We start from the raw sequence: 17,095 nt of genomic DNA, 5'->3' as shown, positions 1-17,095 counted from the left end.
TTTGAGGAAGCATGTGTCAGCTGTTCTGGGTGTTTCTACAGGGGGGAGCGGGGGGGGGGGGTAGAGGGGGGGTCTGCATGGGGGGGTTTGGGGGGACTGACACTAACACCTGTTGGTAGATCTGGACTCACAGGGCCAGAGGAACAGGACTGGTTGGTTGATAATAATAATAATAATAATAATAATAACAATAATAAGGGTGTTCACGGCAGGTAGTGCTCAATGTTAAATGCTATGGCCCGTGAACAGACTAGGCTCGGTGTACACGTAGTCGTTCACTTCCCATAGTTGCTATGGGAAGTGAACACTTGCGACTACCTTTCGTGAACACTTCTATGCCGACTATATTTTCTCAATGGGGGGCAGTGGAGAGCCATAGTCAGCCTAATATTAGAACTATGGGCTGTGTACATTGTGTACACCTCCCATACTATGCTATGGTAAATGGCGTTTACCATCATGTGACCTCCCGGGACGCTGTTTCTCGCCAATTCCCGCCTAGTACAGCCTAGTCCAGCCTATTACAGCCTAGTCCAGCCTAGTCCAGCCTATTAAAGCCTAGTCCAGCCTAGTCCAGCCTATTAAAGCCTAGTCCAGCCTAGTCCCACCTATTATAGCCTAGTCCAGCCTATTACAGCCTAGTCCAGCCTAGTCCAACCTATTCAAGCCTAGTCCAGCTTAGTCCCGCCTATTAAAGCCTAGTCCAGCCTATTACAGCTTAGTCCAGCCTATTACAGCCTAGTCCAGCCTATTACAGCCTAGTACAACCAGTAGAGCCTAGTAGAGCCTAGTTTAACCTAGTCTTAACTAGTCCAGTCTGTTCCATGCTAGTAGAGCCTATATCGCCCTCCCCTAGTCTGTTCCATCAAAAGGCTGGACTATTGCTTAGTCTCTAATAGGCTGTTTTAAGCTCTAGTAGGCTTTTCTAGGCTTTACTGGGCTCTATTAGGCTATAGAAGCCAGTACTTTACTTTGGCCTACAAAGGCTCATGCAAAACAATTGCTCATGAACACACAAGCTATGGCCCGTGTACTCAGTGGTTAGTCCCTATGGTCTGAGTATCTACAGGGCTGACAAGGGACTAGTAAAGCCTAATAGAGAGTATTAGAGTCTGGTACAGCCTAGTAAAATCTAGTCTAGCCTAGTCCAGCCTGTTCCATGCTAGTATAGCCTATACCACCCTCCCCTACTCTGTTCTCCCAACAGGCTGGACTATACTAGTCTTGGGTGCACTAGGCTGTACTGTACTGTACTGTACTAGACTCTACTGGTCTCTAATAGGCTGTTTTAAGCTCTAGTAGGCTTTGCTAGGCTTTACTGGGCTCTATTAGGCTATAGAAGCCAGTACTTTACTGTGGACTACAAAGGCTCATGCGAAACTATTGCTCGTGAACACACAAGCTATGGCCCGTGTACGCAGTGTTTAGTCCCTATGGTCTGAGTATCTAGAGGGCTGACAAGGGACTAGTAAAGCCTAATAGAGAGTATTAGAGTCTGGTACAGCCTAGTACACTCTAGTCTAGCCTAGTCCAGCCTGTTCCATGCTAGTATAGCCTATACCAACCTCCACTACTCTGTTCTCCCAACAGGCTGGACTATACTAGTCTTGGGTGCACTAGGCTGTACTGTACTGTACTGTACTGTACTAGACTCTACTGGTCTCTAATAGGCTGTTTTAAGCTCTAGTAGGCTTTGCTAGGCTTTACTGGGCTCTATTAGGCTATAGAAGCCAGTACTTTACTGTGGCCTACAAAGGCTCATGCGAAACTATTGCTCGTGAACACACAAGCTATGGCCCGTGTACGCAGTGTTTAGTCCCTATGGTCTGAGTATCTAGAGGGCTGACAAGGGACTAGTAAAGCCTAATAGAGAGTATTAGAGTCTGGTACAGCCTAGTACACTCTAGTCTAGCCTAGTCCAGCCTGTTCCATGCTAGTATAGCCTATACCAACCTCCACTACTCTGTTCTCCCAACAGGCTGGACTATACTAGTCTTGGGTGCACTAGGCTGTACTGTACTGTACTGTACTGTACTGTACTAGACTCTACTGGTCTCTAATAGGCTGTTTTAAGCTCTAGTAGGCTTTGCTAGGCTTTACTGGGCTCTATTAGGCTATAGAAGCCAGTACTTTACTGTGGCCTACAAAGGCTCATGCGAAACTATTGCTCGTGAACACACAAGCTATGGCCCGTGTACGCAGTGTTTAGTCCCTATGGTCTGAGTATCTACAGGGCTGACAAGGGACTAGTAAAGCCTAATAGAGAGTATTAGAGTCTGGTACAGCCTAGTACACTCTAGTCTAGCCTAGTCCAGCCTGTTCCATGCTAGTATAGCCTATACCAACCTCCACTACTCTGTTCTCCCAACAGGCTGGACTATACTAGTCTTGGGTGCACTAGGCTGTACTGTACTGTACTGTACTGTACTGTACTGTACTAGACTCTACTGGTCTCTAATAGGCTGTTTTAAGCTCTAGTAGGCTTTGCTAGGCTTTACTGGGCTCTATTAGGCTATAGAAGCCAGTACTTTACTGTGGCCTACAAAGGCTCATGCGAAACTATTGCTCGTGAACACACAAGCTATGGCCCGTATATGCAGTGTTTACTCCCTATGGTCTGAGTATCTAGAGGGCTGACAAGGGACTAGTAAAGCCTAATAGAGAGTATTAGAGTCTGGTACAGCCTAGTACACTCTAGTCTAGCCTAGTCCAGCCTGTTCCATGCTAGTATAGCCTATACCAACCTCCACTACTCTGTTCTCCCAACAGGCTGGACTATACTAGTCTTGGGTGCACTAGGCTGTACTGTACTGTACTGTACTGTACTGTACTGTACTAGACTCTACTGGTCTCTAATAGGCTGTTTTAAGCTCTAGTAGGCTTTGCTAGGCTTTACTGGGCTCTATTAGGCTATAGAAGCCAGTACTTTACTGTGGCCTACAAAGGCTCATGCGAAACTATTGCTCGTGAACACACAAGCTATGGCCCGTGTACGCAGTGTTTAGTCCCTATGGTCTGAGTATCTAGAGGGCTGACAAGGGACTAGTAAAGCCTAATAGAGAGTATTAGAGTCTGGTACAGCCTAGTACACTCTAGTCTAGCCTAGTCCAGCCTGTTCCATGCTAGTATAGCCTATACCAACCTCCACTACTCTGTTCTCCCAACAGGCTGGACTATACTAGTCTTGGGTGCACTAGGCTGTACTGTACTGTACTGTACTGTACTGTACTGTACTGTACTGTACTGTACTGTACTGTACTGTACTGTACTGTACTGTACTGTACTGTACTGTACTAGACTCTACTGGTCTCTAATAGGCTGTTTTAAGCTGTAGTAGGCTTTGCTAGGCTTTACTGGGCTCTATTAGGCTATAGAAGCCAGCACTTTACTTTGGCCTACAAAGGCTCATGCAAAACTATTGCTCGTGAACACACAAGCTATGGCCCGTGTACACAGTGGTTAGTCCCTATGGTCTGAGTATCTACAGGGCTGACAAGGGACTAGTACAGCCTAATAGAGAGTATTAGAGTCTGGTACAGCCTAGTACAACCTAGTATAGCCTAGTCCAGCCTGTTCCATGCTAGTCTAGACTTAGTATAGTGCTTAAAGAGTGACTTTGAGAGCTGTTTTACCGTACAATGTAAGTCAATGAGGAGCAAATTTAGAATTATCAATTTCTAATCAATGGAGCAATTATTTTGTATTTCTTGTCCACCTTTGGAGTTACATCATGGCAAGGTAACTATCCCAAACCTCTACCAAAGTGGTCTTGCCCTTTAAGCAGGTAGGTATTGTCAATAGTCAGAGGGAAGTGGCAGTGTGAGGCAGTGTAGTGTGTAATGTTACTTGGGGGGATATGAATTTGTGGCTGCTGCTCACCCTCCTGGTAGGAAAAACTTCATTAAAGTTGGGTTCGGGTTAGTTGGCTCGCCATCATGATCCTTTTTCTTATCAAGAAAAGTAACCTGGCCAATTCAATCAGATTCATGCAGGCACAGCCAGCATGTTGTGCCAGCAGTCAGTTTGGGTGGAAATCTCAGAGTAGTGTGCACCTCACTCTGCTACTGCAGACTGTCTCTGCTTCATGCAATTATTGGCAATTGCAAGCACTGGTGTGACTGATTGATTGAGTGAGTGAGTGAGACTGAGTGTGTGTGTGACTGTGTGTGTGACTCTGTCAGTGACACACAGACAGCAGTGACACAAACCTTTTGAAAACCTTTTGAAACCTGGGTTACATCAGCCCTGTAGATACTCAGACCATTTGGATTAACCACTGTGTAAACGGGCAATAGTTTGTGTGTGCACGACCAATAGTTTCGCATGAACATTTGTAGGCCAAAGTAAAGTACTGCCTTCTATAGCTTAATAGAGCCCAGTACAGCCTAGCAAAGCCTACTAGAGCTGAAAGCAGACTATTAGAGCCCAGCAGAGACTAGTACAGTAAAGCCTAGTACACCCAGGTCTAGCCTAGTCCAGCCTGTTGGGAGAACAGAATAGGGGAGGGGGTACCAGGCTATGCTAGGACTGATAAGGCTGGACTAGGATAGACTAGATTGTACTAGGCTGTACCAGACTCTAATGCTCTCTATTAGGCTGTACTAGTCCCTTGTCAGCCCTGTAGATACTCAGACCATAGGGACTAACCACTGTGTACAGGGGCCATAGCTTGTGTGTTCACGAGCAATAGTTTTGCATGAACCTTTGTAGGCCAAAGTAAAGTACTGCCTTCTATAGCCTAATAGAGCCCAGTAAAGCCTAGCAAAGCCTATTAGAGCTTAAAACAGCCTATTAGAGACCAGTAGAGTCTAGTACAGTACAGTACAGTACAGTACAGTACAGCCTAGTACGATCTAGTCTAGCCTAGTCCAGCCTGTTCCATGCTAGTATAGCCTATACCACCCTCCCCTAGTCTGTTCTCCAAACAGGCTGGACTATACTAGTCTTGGGTGCACTAGGCTGTACTGTACTGTACTAGACTCTACTGGTCTCTAATAGGCTGTTTTAAGCTCTAGTAGGCTTTGCTAGGCTTTACTGGGCTCTATTAGGCTATAGAAGCCAGTACTTTACTTTGGCCTACAAAGGCTCATGCAAAACTATTGCTCGTGAACACACAAGCTATGGCCCGTGTACACAATGGTTAGTCCCTATGGTCTGAGTATCTACAGGGCTGACAAGGGACTAGTAAAGCCTAATAGAGAGTATTAGAGTCTGGTACAGCCTAGTACAATCTAGTCTAGCCTAGTCCAGCCTGTTCCATGCTAGTATAGCCTATACCACTCTCCCCTAGTCTTTTCTCCCAACAGGCTGGACTATACTAGTCTTGGGTACACTAGGCTGTACTGTACTGTACTATACTAGACTCTACTGGTCTCTAATAGGCTGTTTTAAGCTCTAGTAGGCTTTGCTAGGCTTTACTGGGCTCTATTAGGCTATAGAAGGCAGTACTTTTCTTTGGCCTACAAAGGCTCATGCAAAACTATTGCTCGTGAACACACAAGCTATGGCCCGTGTACACAGTGGTTAGTCCCTATGGTTTGAGTATCTAGAGGGCTGACAAGGGACTAGTAAAGCCTAATAGAGAGTATTAGAGTCTGGTACAGCCTAGTACAACCTAGTCTAGCCTAGTCCAGCCTGTTCCATGCTAGTCTAGACTTAGTATAGTGCTTAAAGAGTGACTTTGAGAGCTGTTTTACCGTACAATGTAAGTCAATGAGGAGCAAATTTAGAATTATCAATTTCTAATCAATGGAGCAATTATTTTTGATTTCTTGTCCACCTTTGGAGTTACATCATGGCAAGGTAACTACACAACCCAAACCTCTACCAAAGTGGTCTTGCCCTTTAAGCAGGTAGGTATTGTCAATAGTCAGAGGGAAGTGGCAGTGTGAGGCAGTGTAGTGTGTAATGTTACTTGGGGGGATATGAATGTGTGGCTGCTGCTCACCCTCCTGGTAGGAAAAACTTCATTAAAGTTGGGTTCGGGTTAGTTGGCTCGCCATCATGATCCTTTTTCTTATCAAGAAAAGTAACCTGGCCAATTCAATCAGATTCATGCAGGCACAGCCAGCATGTTGTGCGAGCAGTCAGTTTGGGTGGAAATCTCAGAGTAGTGTGCACCTCACTCTGCTACTGCAGACTGTCTCTGCTTCATGCAATTATTGGCAATTGCAAGCACTGGTGTGACTGATTGATTGAGTGAGTGAGACTGAGTGTGTGTGTGACTGTGTTTGTGACTCTGTCAGTGACACACAGACAGCAGTGACACAAACCTTTCGAAAACCTTTTGAAACCTGGGTTACATCAGCCCTGTAGATACTCAGACCATTTGGATTAACCACTGTGTAAACAGGCAATAGTTTGTGTGTGCACGACCAATAGTTTCGCATGAACATTTGTAGGCCAAAGTAAAGTACTGCCTTCTATAGCCTAATAGAGCCCAGTACAGCCTAGCAAAGCCTACTAGAGCTGAAAGCAGACTATTAGAGCCCAGCAGAGACTAGTACAGTAAAGCCTAGTACACCCAGGTCTAGCCTACTCCAGCCTGTTGGGGGAACAGAATAGGGGAGGGGGTACCAGGCTATGCTAGGACTGATAAGGCTGGACTAGGATAGACTAGATTGTACTAGGCTGTACCAGACTCTAATACTCTCTATTAGGCTGTACTAGTCCCTTGTCAGCCCTCTAGATACTCAGACCATAGGGACTAACCACTGTGTACACGGGCCATAGCTTGTGTGTTCACGAGCAATAGTTTTGCATGAACCTTTGTAGGCCAAAGTAAAGTACTGGCTTCTATAGCCTAATAGAGCCCAGTAAAGCCTAGCAAAGCCTACTAGAGCTTAAAACAGCCTATTAGAGACCAGTAGAGTCTAGTACAGTACAGTATAGTACAGCCTAGTGCACCCAAGACTAGTATAGTCCAGCCTGTTGGGAGAACAGAGTAGTGGAGGTTGGTATAGGCTATACTAGCATGGAACAGGCTGGACTAGGCTAGACTAGAGTGTACTAGGCTGTACCAGACTCTAATACTCTCTATTAGGCTTTACTAGTCCCTTGTCAGCCCTTTAGATACTCAGACCATAGGGACTAACCACTGTGTACACGGGCCATAGCTTGTGTGTTCACGAGCAATAGTTTTGCAAGAGCCTTTGTAGGCCAAAGTAAAGTACTGGCTTCTATAGCCTAATAGAGCCCAGTAAAGCCTAGCAAAGCCTACTAGAGCTTAAAACAGCCTATTAGAGACCAGTAGAGTCTAGTACAGTACAGTATAGTACAGCCTAGTGCACCCAAGACTAGTATAGTCCAGCCTGTTGGGAGAACAGAGTAGTGGAGGTTGGTATAGGCTATACTAGCATGGAACAGGCTGGACTAGGCTAGACTAGAGTGTACTAGGCTGTACCAGACTCTAATACTCTCTATTAGGCTTTACTAGTCCCTTGTCAGCCCTTTAGATACTCAGACCATAGGGACTAAACACTGTGTACACGGGCCATAGCTTGTGTGTTCACGAGCAATAGTTTTGCAAGAGCCTTTGTAGGCCAAAGTAAAGTACTGGCTTCTATAGCCTAATAGAGCCCAGTAAAGCCTAGCAAAGCCTATTAGAGCTTAAAACAGCCTATTAGAGACCAGTAGAGTCTAGTACAGTACAGTACAGTACAGCCTAGTGCACCCAAGACTAGTATAGTCCAGCCTGTTGGGAGAACAGAGTAGGGGAGGTTGGTATAGGCATGGAACAGGCTGGACTAGGCTAGACTAGAGTGTACTAGGCTGTACCAGACTCTAATACTCTCTATTAGGCTTTACTAGTCCCTTGTCAGCCCTTTAGATACTCAGACCATAGGGACTAACCACTGTGTACACGGGCCATAGCTTGTGTGTTCACGAGCAATAGTTTTGCAAGAGCCTTTGTAGGCCAAAGTAAAGTACTGCCTTCTATAGCCTAATAGAGCCCAGTAAAGCCTAGCAAAGCCTACTAGAGCTTAAAACAGCCTATTAGAGACCAGTAGAGTCTAGTACAGTACAGTATAGTACAGCCTAGTGCACCCAAGACTAGTATAGTCCAGCCTGTTGGGAGAACAGAGTAGTGGAGGTTGGTATAGGCTATACTAGCATGGAACAGGCTGGACTAGGCTAGACTAGAGTGTACTAGGCTGTACCAGACTCTAATACTCTCTATTAGGCTTTACTAGTCCCTTGTCAGCCCTTTAGATACTCAGACCATAGGGACTAAACACTGTGTACACGGGCCATAGCTTGTGTGTTCACGAGCAATAGTTTTGCAAGAGCCTTTGTAGGCCAAAGTAAAGTACTGGCTTCTATAGCCTAATAGAGCCCAGTAAAGCCTAGAAAAGCCTACTAGAGCTTAAAATAGCCTATTAGAGACCAGTAGCGTCTAGTACAGTACAGTACAGTACAGCCTAGTGCACCCAAGACTAGTATAGTCCAGCCTGTTGGGAGAACAGAGTAGTGGAGGTTGGTATAGGCTATACTAGCATGGAACAGGCTGGACTAGGCTAGACTAGAGTGTACTAGGCTGTACCAGACTCTAATACTCTCTATTAGGCTTTACTAGTCCCTTGTCAGCCCTTTAGATACTCAGACCATAGGGACTAAACACTGTGTGCACGGGCCATAGCTTGTGTGTTCACGAGCAATAGTTTTGCAAGAGCCTTTGTAGGCCAAAGTAAAGTACTGGCTTCTATAGCCTAATAGAGCCCAGTAAAGCCTAGCAAAGCCTACTAGAGCTTAAAACAGCCTATTAGAGACCAGTAGAGTCTAGTACAGTACAGTATAGTACAGCCTAGTGCACCCAAGACTAGTATAGTCCAGCCTGTTGGGAGAACAGAGTAGTGGAGGTTGGTATAGGCTATACTAGCATGGAACAGGCTGGACTAGGCTAGACTAGAGTGTACTAGGCTGTACCAGACTCTAATACTCTCTATTAGGCTTTACTAGTCCCTTGTCAGCCCTTTAGATACTCAGACCATAGGGACTAAACACTGTGTACACGGGCCATAGCTTGTGTGTTCACGAGCAATAGTTTTGCAAGAGCCTTTGTAGGCCAAAGTAAAGTACTGGCTTCTATAGCCTAATAGAGCCCAGTAAAGCCTAGCAAAGCCTACTAGAGCTTAAAACAGCCTATTAGAGACCAGTAGAGTCTAGTACAGTACAGTACAGTACAGTACAGTACAGCCTAGTGCACCCAAGACTAGTATAGTCCAGCCTGTTGGGAGAACAGAGTAGTGGAGGTTGGTATAGGCTATCCTAGCATTGAACAGGCTGGACTAGGCTAGACTAGAGTGTACTAGGCTGTACCAGACTCTAATACTCTCTATTAGGCTTTACTAGTCCCTTGTCAGCCCTTTAGATACTCAGACCATAGGGACTAACCACTGTGTACACGGGCCATAGCTTGTGTGTTCACGAGCAATAGTTTTGCAAGAGCCTTTGTAGGCCAAAGTAAAGTACTGCCTTCTATAGCCTAATAGAGCCCAGTAAAGCCTAGCAAAGCCTACTAGAGCTTAAAACAGCCTATTAGAGACCAGTAGAGTCTAGTACAGTACAGTATAGTACAGCCTAGTGCACCCAAGACTAGTATAGTCCAGCCTGTTGGGAGAACAGAGTAGTGGAGGTTGGTATAGGCTATACTAGCATGGAACAGGCTGGACTAGGCTAGACTAGAGTGTACTAGGCTGTACCAGACTCTAATACTCTCTATTAGGCTTTACTAGTCCCTTGTCAGCCCTTTAGATACTCAGACCATAGGGACTAAACACTGTGTACACGGGCCATAGCTTGTGTGTTCACGAGCAATAGTTTTGCAAGAGCCTTTGTAGGCCAAAGTAAAGTACTGGCTTCTATAGCCTAATAGAGCCCAGTAAAGCCTAGCAAAGCCTACTAGAGCTTAAAATAGCCTATTAGAGACCAGTAGAGTCTAGTACAGTACAGTACAGTACAGCCTAGTGCACCCAAGACTAGTATAGTCCAGCCTGTTGGGAGAACAGAGTAGTGGAGGTTGGTATAGGCTATACTAGCATGGAACAGGCTGGACTAGGCTAGACTAGAGTGTACTAGGCTGTACCAGACTCTAATACTCTCTATTAGGCTTTACTAGTCCCTTGTCAGCCCTTTAGATACTCAGACCATAGGGACTAAACACTGTGTGCACGGGCCATAGCTTGTGTGTTCACGAGCAATAGTTTTGCAAGAGCCTTTGTAGGCCAAAGTAAAGTACTGGCTTCTATAGCCTAATAGAGCCCAGTAAAGCCTAGCAAAGCCTACTAGAGCCTAAAACAGCCTATTAGAGACCAGTAGAGTCTAGTACAGTACAGTACAGTACAGCCTAGTGCACCCAAGACTAGTATAGTCCAGCCTGTTGGGAGAACAGAGTAGTGGAGGTTGGTATAGGCTATACTAGCATGGAACAGGCTGGACTAGGCTAGACTAGAGTGTACTAGGCTGTACCAGACTCTAATACTCTCTATTAGGCTTTACTAGTCCCTTGTCAGCCCTTTAGATACTCAGACCATAGGGACTAAACACTGTGTACACGGGCCATAGCTTGTGTGTTCACGAGCAATAGTTTTGCAAGAGCCTTTGTAGGCCAAAGTAAAGTACTGGCTTCTATAGCCTAATAGAGCCCAGTAAAGCCTAGCAAAGCCTACTAGAGCTTAAAACAGCCTATTAGAGACCAGTAGAGTCTAGTACAGTACAGTACAGTACAGTACAGTACAGCCTAGTGCACCCAAGACTAGTATAGTCCAGCCTGTTGGGAGAACAGAGTAGTGGAGGTTGGTATAGGCTATCCTAGCATGGAACAGGCTGGACTAGGCTAGACTAGAGTGTACTAGGCTGTACCAGACTCTAATACTCTCTATTAGGCTTTACTAGTCCCTTGTCAGCCCTTTAGATACTCAGACCATAGGGACTAAACACTGTGTACACGGGCCATAGCTTGTGTGTTCACGAGCAATAGTTTTGCAAGAGCCTTTGTAGGCCAAAGTAAAGTACTGGCTTCTATAGCCTAATAGAGCCCAGTAAAGCCTAGCAAAGCCTATTAGAGCTTAAAACAGCCTATTAGAGACCAGTAGAGTCTAGTACAGTACAGTACAGTACAGTACAGCCTAGTGCACCCAAGACTAGTATAGTCCAGCCTGTTGGGAGAACAGAGTAGGGGAGGTTGGTATAGGCTATACTAGCATGGAACAGGCTGGACTAGGCTACACTAGAGTGTACTAGGCTGTACCAGACTCTAATACTCTCTATTAGGCTTTACTAGTCCCTTGTCAGCCCTTTAGATACTCAGACCATAGGGACTAAACACTGTGTACACGGGCCATAGCTTGTGTGTTCACGAGCAATAGTTTTGCAAGAGCCTTTGTAGGCCAAAGTAAAGTACTGGCTTCTATAGCCTAATAGAGCCCAGTAAAGCCTAGCAAAGCCTATTAGAGCTTAAAACAGCCTATTAGAGACCAGTAGAGTCTAGTACAGTACAGTACAGTCTAGTGCACCCAAGACTAGTATAGTCCAGCCTGTTGGGAGAACAGAGTAGGGGAGGTTGGTATAGGCTATACTAGCATGGAACAGGCTGGACTAGGCTAGACTAGAGTGTACTAGGCTGTACCAGACTCTAATACTCTCTATTAGGCTTTACTAGTCCCTTGTCAGCCCTTTAGATACTCAGACCATAGGGACTAAACACTGTGTACACGGGCCATAGCTTGTGTGTTCACGAGCAATAGTTTTGCAAGAGCCTTTGTAGGCCAAAGTAAAGTACTGGCTTCTATAGCCTAATAGAGCCCAGTAAAGCCTAGCAAAGCCTACTAGAGCTTAAAACAGCCTATTAGAGACCAGTAGAGTCTAGTACAGTACAGTACAGTACAGCCTAGTGCACCCAAGACTAGTATAGTCCAGCCTGTTGGGAGAACAGAGTAGGGGAGGTTGGTATAGGCTATACTAACATGGAACAGGCTGGACTAGGCTAGACTAGAGTGTACTAGGCTGTACCAGACTCTAATACTCTCTATTAGGCTTTACTAGTCCCTTGTCAGCCCTTTAGATACTCAGACCATAGGGACTAAACACTGTGTACACGGGCCATAGCTTGTGTGTTCACGAGCAATAGTTTTGCAAGAGCCTTTGTAGGCCAAAGTAAAGTACTGGCTTCTATAGCCTAATAGAGCCCAGTAAAGCCTAGCAAAGCCTACTAGAGCTTAAAACAGCCTATTAGAGACCAGTAGAGTCTAGTACAATACAGTACAGTACAGCCTAGTGCACCCAAGACTAGTATAGTCCAGCCTGTTGGGAGAACAGAGTAGTGGAGGTTGGTATAGGCTATACTAACATGGAACAGGCTGGACTAGGCTAGACTAGAGTGTACTAGGCTGTACCAGACTCTAATACTCTCTATTAGGCTTTACTAGTCCCTTGTCAGCCCTTTAGATACTCAGACCATAGGGACTAAACACTGTGTACACGGGCCATAGCTTGTGTGTTCACGAGCAATAGTTTTGCAAGAGCCTTTGTAGGCCAAAGTAAAGTACTGGCTTCTATAGCCTAATAGAGCCCAGTAAAGCCTAGCAAAGCCTACTAGAGCTTAAAACAGCCTATTAGAGACCAGTAGAGTCTAGTACAGTACAGTACAGTACAGCCTAGTGCACCCAAGACTAGTATAGTCCAGCCTGTTGGGAGAACAGAGTAGTGGAGGTTGGTATAGGCTATACTAGCATGGAACAGGCTGGACTAGGCTAGACTAGAGTATACTAGGCTGTACCAGACTCTAATACTCTCTATTAGGCTTTACTAGTCCCTTGTCAGCCCTTTAGATACTCAGACCATAGGGACTAAACACTGTGTACACGGGCCATAGCTTGTGTGTTCACGAGCAATAGTTTTGCAAGAGCCTTTGTAGGCCAAAGTAAAGTACTGGCTTCTATAGCCTAATAGAGCCCAGTAAAGCCTAGCAAAGCCTACTAGAGCTTAAAACAGCCTATTAGAGACCAGTAGAGTCTAGTACAGTACAGTACAGCCTAGTGCACCCAAGACTAGTATAGTCCAGCCTGTTGGGAGAACAGAGTAGTGGAGGTTGGTATAGGCTATACTAGCATGGAACAGGCTGGACTAGGCTAGACTAGAGTGTACTAGGCTGTACCAGACTCTAATACTCTCTATTAGGCTTTACTAGTCCCTTGTCAGCCCTTTAGATACTCAGACCATAGGGACTAAACACTGTGTACACGGGCCATAGCTTGTATGTTCACGAGCAATAGTTTTGCAAGAGCCTTTGTAGGCCAAAGTAAAGTACTGGCTTCTATAGCCTAATAGAGCCCAGTAAAGCCTAGCAAAGCCTACTAGAGCTTAAAACAGCCTATTAGAGACCAGTAGAGTCTAGTACAGTACAGTACAGTACAGCCTAGTGCACCCAAGACTAGTATAGTCCAGCCTGTTGGGAGAACAGAGTAGGGGAGGTTGGTATAGGCTATACTAGCATGGAACAGGCTGGACTAGGCTAGACTAGAGTGTACTAGGCTGTACCAGACTCTAATACTCTCTATTAGGCTTTACTAGTCCCTTGTCAGCCCTTTAGATACTCAGACCATAGGGACTAAACACTGTGTACACGGGCCATAGCTTGTGTGTTCACGAGCAATAGTTTTGCAAGAGCCTTTGTAGGCCAAAGTAAAGTACTGGCTTCTATAGCCTAATAGAGCCCAGTAAAGCCTAGCAAAGCCTACTAGAGCTTAAAACAGCCTATTAGAGACCAGTAGAGTCTAGTACAGTACAGTACAGTACAGCCTAGTGCACCCAAGACTAGTATAGTCCAGCCTGTTGGGAGAACAGAGTAGGGGAGGTTGGTATAGGCTATACTAGCATGGAACAGGCTGGACTAGGCTAGACTAGAGTGTACTAGGCTGTACCAGACTCTAATACTCTCTATTAGGCTTTACTAGTCCCTTGTCAGCCCTTTAGATACTCAGACCATAGGGACTAACCACTGTGTACACGGGCCATAGCTTGTGTGTTCACGAGCAATAGTTTTGCAAGAGCCTTTGTAGGCCAAAGTAAAGTACTGCCTTCTATAGCCTAATAGAGCCCAGTAAAGCCTAGCAAAGCCTACTAGAGCTTAAAACAGCCTATTAGAGACCAGTAGAGTCTAGTACAGTACAGTACAGCCTAGTGCACCCAAGACTAGTATAGTCCAGCCTGTTGGGAGAACAGAGTAGTGGAGGTTGGTATAGGCTATACTAGCATGGAACAGGCTGGACTAGGCTAGACTAGAGTGTACTAGGCTGTACCAGACTCTAATACTCTCTATTAGGCTTTACTAGTCCCTTGTCAGCCCTTTAGATACTCAGACCATAGGGACTAAACACTGTGTACACGGGCCATAGCTTGTGTGTTCACGAGCAATAGTTTTGCAAGAGCCTTTGTAGGCCAAAGTAAAGTACTGGCTTCTATAGCCTAATAGAGCCCAGTAAAGCCTAGCAAAGCCTACTAGAGCTTAAAACAGCCTATTAGAGACCAGTAGAGTCTAGTACAGTACAGTACAGTACAGTACAGCCTAGTGCACCCAAGACTAGTATAGTCCAGCCTGTTGGGAGAACAGAGTAGTGGAGGTTGGTATAGGCTATCCTAGCATGGAACAGGCTGGACTAGGCTAGACTAGAGTGTACTAGGCTGTACCAGACTCTAATACTCTCTATTAGGCTTTACTAGTCCCTTGTCAGCCCTTTAGATACTCAGACCATAGGGACTAAACACTGTGTACACGGGCCATAGCTTGTGTGTTCACGAGCAATAGTTTTGCAAGAGCCTTTGTAGGCCAAAGTAAAGTACTGGCTTCTATAGCCTAATAGAGCCCAGTAAAGCCTAGCAAAGCCTATTAGAGCTTAAAACAGCCTATTAGAGACCAGTAGAGTCTAGTACAGTACAGTACAGTACAGTACAGCCTAGTGCACCCAAGACTAGTATAGTCCAGCCTGTTGGGAGAACAGAGTAGGGGAGGTTGGTATAGGCTATACTAGCATGGAACAGGCTGGACTAGGCTACACTAGAGTGTACTAGGCTGTACCAGACTCTAATACTCTCTATTAGGCTTTACTAGTCCCTTGTCAGCCCTTTAGATACTCAGACCATAGGGACTAAACACTGTGTACACGGGCCATAGCTTGTGTGTTCACGAGCAATAGTTTTGCGAGAGCCTTTGTAGGCCAAAGTAAAGTACTGGCTTCTATAGCCTAATAGAGCCCAGTAAAGCCTAGCAAAGCCTACTAGAGCTTAAAACAGCCTATTAGAGACCAGTAGAGTCTAGTACAGTACAGTACAGTACAGCCTAGTGCACCCAAGACTAGTATAGTCCAGCCTGTTGGGAGAACAGAGTAGTGGAGGTTGGTATAGGCTATACTAGCATGGAACAGGCTGGACTAGGCTAGACTAGAGTGTACTAGGCTGTACCAGACTCTAATACTCTCTATTAGGCTTTACTAGTCCCTTGTCAGCCCTTTAGATACTCAGACCATAGGGACTAAACACTGTGTACACGGGCCATAGCTTGTGTGTTCACGAGCAATAGTTTTGCAAGAGCCTTTGTAGGCCAAAGTAAAGTACTGGCTTCTATAGCCTAATAGAGCCCAGTAAAGCCTAGCAAAGCCTACTAGAGCTTAAAACAGCCTATTAGAGACCAGTAGAGTCTAGTACAGTACAGTACAGTACAGCCTAGTGCACCCAAGACTAGTATAGTCCAGCCTGTTGGGAGAACAGAGTAGGGGAGGTTGGTATAGGCTATACTAGCATGGAACAGGCTGGACTAGGCTAGACTAGAGTGTACTAGGCTGTACCAGACTCTAATACTCTCTATTGGGCTTTACTAGTCCCTTGTCAGCCCTTTAGATACTCAGACCATAGGGACTAACCACTGTGTACACGGGCCATAGCTTGTGTGTTCACGAGCAATAGTTTTGCAAGAGCCTTTGTAGGCCAAAGTAAAGTACTGCCTTCTATAGCCTAATAGAGCCCAGTAAAGCCTAGCAAAGCCTACTAGAGCTTAAAACAGCCTATTAGAGACCAGTAGAGTCTAGTACAGTACAGTATAGTACAGCCTAGTGCACCCAAGACTAGTATAGTCCAGCCTGTTGGGAGAACAGAGTAGTGGAGGTTGGTATAGGCTATACTAGCATGGAACAGGCTGGACTAGGCTAGACTAGAGTGTACTAGGCTGTACCAGACTCTAATACTCTCTATTAGGCTTTACTAGTCCCTTGTCAGCCCTTTAGATACTCAGACCATAGGGACTAAACACTGTGTACACGGGCCATAGCTTGTGTGTTCACGAGCAATAGTTTTGCAAGAGCCTTTGTAGGCCAAAGTAAAGTACTGGCTTCTATAGCCTAATAGAGCCCAGTAAAGCCTAGCAAAGCCTATTAGAGCTTAAAACAGCCTATTAGAGACCAGTAGAGTCTAGTACAGTACAGTACAGTACAGTACAGCCTAGTGCACCCAAGACTAGTATAGTCCAGCCTGTTGGGAGAACAGAGTAGGGGAGGTTGGTATAGGCATGGAACAGGCTGGACTAGGCTAGACTAGAGTGTACTAGGCTGTACCAGACTCTAATACTCTCTATTAGGCTTTACTAGTCCCTTGTCAGCCCTTTAGATACTCAGACCATAGGGACTAACCACTGTGTACACGGGCCATAGCTTGTGTGTTCACGAGCAATAGTTTTGCAAGAGCCTTTGTAGGCCAAAGTAAAGTACTGCCTTCTATAGCCTAATAGAGCCCAGTAAAGCCTAGCAAAGCCTACTAGAGCTTAAAACAGCCTATTAGAGACCAGTAGAGTCTAGTACAGTACAGTATAGTACAGCCTAGTGCACCCAAGACTAGTATAGTCCAGCCTGTTGGGAGAACAGAGTAGTGGAGGTTGGTATAGGCTATACTAGCATGGAACAGGCTGGACTAGGCTAGACTAGAGTGTACTAGGCTGTACCAGACTCTAATACTCTCTATTAGGCTTTACTAGTCCCTTGTCAGCCCTTTAAATACTCAGACCATAGGGACTAAACACTGTGTACACGGGCCATAGCTTGTGTGTTCACGA

Source organism: Gymnoscopelus braueri (genome assembly GCF_963280865.1).
Source record: "Gymnoscopelus braueri genome assembly, chromosome: 12".
In the NCBI taxonomy this organism is placed as follows: domain Eukaryota; kingdom Metazoa; phylum Chordata; class Actinopteri; order Myctophiformes; family Myctophidae; genus Gymnoscopelus; species Gymnoscopelus braueri.
Note: the sequence above shows the minus strand (reverse complement) of the source record.